We start from the raw sequence: 4,525 nt of genomic DNA, 5'->3' as shown, positions 1-4,525 counted from the left end.
GCTTGAGGAGCAATGCAATTCAAGAACACAACAATCTAAGTTTGGACAAAGCTTCCATTCACTAGTGGCAGACAGAGCTATAATCAAATTGAGGTGATGAATGATGGCAGCATCATGGCAAGTCAGACCATTAGCACCCAGAAGAAGTGAGAATCACTGTGGATGGAGGAAAGTCTCCTCTGCCGTAGCAAAATCAATAGTGACTGATGGGATGGAAATTTGAAACTGGGCAATTCAGATGCTCTTAATATGACTTAAAGCAGTGCTACTCAAGTGTGATTTGTGAGCTGGATGGAAATGCACATTCTCAGTCATAAAGCTCAACCTAATGAATCAAAATCTCTGGTGGTGAGAGACTGATTCTCTAGGTGACTTGGGTGTGCACTCAAGTTTGAGAAGTGCTGGCTTAGAGCATAGAGTCTTCCCTACCTGATGGAAGACTTCATAAAAGATGGGGGAGAAAATAGCCTGGGAGGGATGTGAGTGCGTTAGTTCTGGGGCTCGAAGAGACAGAGATCTTTGGAGCAAATAACAATTTAAAAGTGGCATCCAGGATTTGTAAAAAGAAGCTTAGTTGCTCTTAGGGGGACATTAGTATAAATAAGGAGCAGAGCTTCTGGAAAAAGAGAAGCTTCTGGAAAAGCACCTCTTTCTTTCTACCCCAGGAAAATCTGAACTGACTCACAAGGTCAGAGATAAAGATGTCCTCCAGTCACGTCCACCTGTGTAGGATCAAGGACATGGCTCAGGGGTTCATAGACCTATAGACACAGATCTCATGGATACTGCACATACCAGATAACATTCTCTGGGGGCCCCCAGCATGGTTTGCCAACAGTAGCAAATGCTCAAGAGTTTCTTCCCCAACACGAATTCTTATGAAAGGTGTAGAAAGTAAGGCTACATTTCTTTTTATAGTGGATGATTATTATAAAGATCTTTCTGATTTTCTCTGAGGGCCTTGGAATATGTAGATTAAATAATTGTTTCATGCCCAGGGTAGATATTTTTTTATCTGCACGAGTTTATTAAGTAGAATGTGATAATATCTATGAACCAGGCTGGGCACTCTCCTTTGAAGCCAGGCTACTTGACAGAATTTTTTAAAAGCTCTGAACCACTGCTGTTCTCTACCTGTATTTCCTGATCTACCTTATTCCCAAAACAAATACAAAGGACACCGGATAATGTCCAGTCACCCTTAATACCATGGAAATAAACAAGATGACCCAAAGACTTCCTACTTTGTATGATTCCATGAAGATCAAAGTGAATCAGAGCTTTGCCATTTCTACCAGTTACAATTATTATAAACATCTTCATCAGTTCTTCAATAACCTTCTATCCTGTCTTGGCTAATAAAATTGATGGACTTTGACATGTAATATTCACAGATGCTAAAAAAACTGTTATGATAGGTATGGTCATGATAAGTTGTTTTTTTTTTTTTTTTTTTTTTTTTTGCGGTTCGCGGGCCTCTAACTGCTGTGGCCTCTCCCGCTGCAGAGCACAGGCTCCGGACACACAAGCTCAGCGGCCATGGCTCACGGGCCCAGCCGCTCCACAGCACGTGGGATCCTCCCGGATCGGGGCACGAACCCATGTCCCCTGAATCGGCAGGCGGACTCCCAACCACTGCACCACAAGGGAAGCCCCGATAAGTTGTTTTTGAAGATGCATATTTGGAGGGATGTTCTATTGTTAAATACTGTACTCTTTAAGTCCAGGTCTAGATCTAACTGCAGCTCAGCCTCAGAAAATATTGATTTTAAATTAAGTTTGACATTTAATCTTTCTATCAAATCAGAAGACCGTATGAAGACAAAAAGGGAGATAGAGTTTGGACTTTAGAAAACAAATGAAAAAGATGTGATAGTAGCTCTTAGGTAAAACTGGGTGGTATTTAAAAAGTAACCCATTCAACAAATAGTGAATTTAGATGCCGTATCTTTTAGAAAATTAGCTTATAAATCTAACTTTTAAATTTTGTGAACAACTTTAGTTGATGAGACAGGTTATGGAGAAAATCAAATTGCATTTATAATTTATCATATGAGTTTCATTATCTTTAGACAATGCTGTGTATGAGAGGACAAAGAATTCCACTATTTTCTCTCCAACATGAAACTGATAAGATCTCAGGGTAGCCACAGACATGGCTGATGGATAGATCCAGTAGGTCAGTTATCTCCCCAAATCTGCCTGATAGAAACCTGAAGTAATAAGTTATTTTACATAAATAAAACCTTTAAGAACGATATGAAAATTTTTATTCTTTCAGTCAGACAGACCCACCCAAAAACTTGCCTTTGGACATAATGACTACCCTTTGAAGCCCTAATGCTGGAGCATGAGTGAGCATCATTAATAATCTGATAGTGTAATGAAGTTACCTCCCACATATTTGAGGTTGCAAGACCCTGATGTGTCATGTTTTAGGCCAGAATACTTTGTGTCAGACTGAGGACAGCCGCAGCTGGCCATTTTCTCTTCCTGATAAAGGACATCTGAATATAAGTCGGGGAACCGTGGGACCAATCTCTTACGATCAGTCCATGAGTACTTGCCAAACAAATCTACCTGGTTTATGGCCATGTTTGTTGTACTTACTTAATTAAATTTGACAAAAAATTTATGGAGTCTATACTAAGTGCAAGGTGCTGTGGAAGAATCAAATATAATAAAATATATAATAGTGTTTGATATAATCATGACAAGTTGCTGTTAGGTCTTCATTGTTTCCAAAGTGCTGGCACATTCATTATCCCATTTGACCTTCTCAACAACTCTTACCCCTCAGAGTTGAGGAGACTGAAGTTTGCACACTTTCTCACTGTCACACTTATCTCTGCCCAACTTGCATCACAGCAATTGATTTGTTGCCATCCACTCTTTATTGATGAACACCATGTGGTGGAAAACATCACTGACACAGGATATCCTGGTGGCTGAGCCACTCTTCACCCTGGACGTGAAAGATGCTGCCTGCCAAGTGGAACTGACCCGGAAGGTGAGAGGTTTGCAGCATTAACAGGTGCTTGTCACGTCGTCATCAGTCACGGTCACGGCACCACTCTGGTTCTTTTAACCTTCATCTGAAGCGTGATGCCTCTGTTAAGACTTGATTTTGGATGGAAGAAAAAGAATCTCTCTCCTGAAGACCAAGCTCACTTTATCAAATGTATTTTAGGACAGGACAAAACCTACTCCTCTCTTTACTTTGTGTGAAATCCTCTCCCTAGAGCAGACTAGAGAGTCTTAACCAAGTACATCAAATGTCAACATATTTTTTCCAACAAAAGGTTTCACATATTTATTACTAAGCCCCAAAGCACTAGTGCAGAAACACTGACAACAAAAGAAGAACCAACCATTCCATTTCTCCCATAAAACACATGTGGCTTTTCAGACAGTAGTGATGTTCCCACTACTGTGATATGGTAAGATGCAAGCGACCTTGACACAACATAAATGTGTGCCACTTCATATTTGAGCCTCCTTATAGACCCAGCTTGGTTCTTCTCCAATATCTTCTCTTGGAGTTGTATCTGATGTTATTACCAGTTTTCATTCAAATACATTGGGGAATGGGATGATTCAGCATTTGTTTCTTGGCCAGGAATTGCTTGATCCTGAAAGTCTTGTGAGGAGACCTGGCAAGGAGCAAATTCAACCGCACATACGATGGCAGAGAAGAGGAGAGAGCAAATGTCAACATTTGGCTTCTTATTAACATTTAGCTCCAAACCTAGGAGAACTCTATCATACTTTCCCTTTATTTTGTTTTCTGTTTGTTTTGTTTTTACTACCTGATCTAATCCATCAGTAAGTCCTCATGGCTTTTTCTCCAAAATCTATCCCCTCTGTCCAACCTTGTCCCCTCCTCTCCCTTGCGACCCCTTGAATTCAAGCTACCAAGGCCTCAGGCTGCCCTTCTCTGGCAGGCGCCATGGCTCTAATGATTCCTTCTCCTTTCACCCTTGGCCCTTTTAATGTCCAGCCTCCACAGAGGGACCAGATAAATGCTTTTAAAAATGTAATTCTTGTCACTCCCTGTCTCCTGTTTAAAATCTTTCACTGGCTGCCCATTGACATTGAACTAGAACCTGAATCCCTTACCTTGACTGCCAGGCCCTGCCTACACGTCAGCCCTCACGGCTCCCACACCTCTCTCTGTGCTGCCTCCACACACTGTTAGAACGTGCTGAGCTCCTCCCATCTGTGGTAGGCTGAAAAATGCTCCGCCAGAAAATGTATCCATGTCCTAATCCGTGAAATCAGACAGATTAGTCAGACACACACAGAGGAGAAAATTTGAAGATGCTGGCCTCGAAGATTAGAGTCATTCGAACACAAGCCAAGAAATTCTGGTAGCCACCAGAAGCTGGGAAAGGCAAGGAACAGATCCTCCCCAGCACCTCCAGAGAAAGCATGGCCCTGCAAACACCTTGTTTTCAGACTTCTGGCCTCTAGAACTGTGAGAGAATAAATTTCTGTTGTTTCAAACCACCAAGTTTGTGTTAGG

At 41.6% G+C, this 4,525-nt stretch overlaps 1 pseudogene; it reads right to left on the bottom strand.

Moving 5' to 3' along the window:
• Window positions 1-3,499: 3,499 nt before the first annotated feature.
• LOC101275607 (60S ribosomal protein L39-like) lies at window positions 3,500-3,718 on the bottom strand (annotated as a pseudogene).
• Between the last annotated feature and the right edge of the window lie 807 nt (window positions 3,719-4,525).

The sequence above is a fragment of the Orcinus orca genome, chromosome 11, assembly GCF_937001465.1.
Source record: "Orcinus orca chromosome 11, mOrcOrc1.1, whole genome shotgun sequence".
Lineage (NCBI taxonomy): Eukaryota > Metazoa > Chordata > Mammalia > Artiodactyla > Delphinidae > Orcinus > Orcinus orca.
This window is presented reverse-complemented; position numbering and strand designations above follow the sequence as displayed.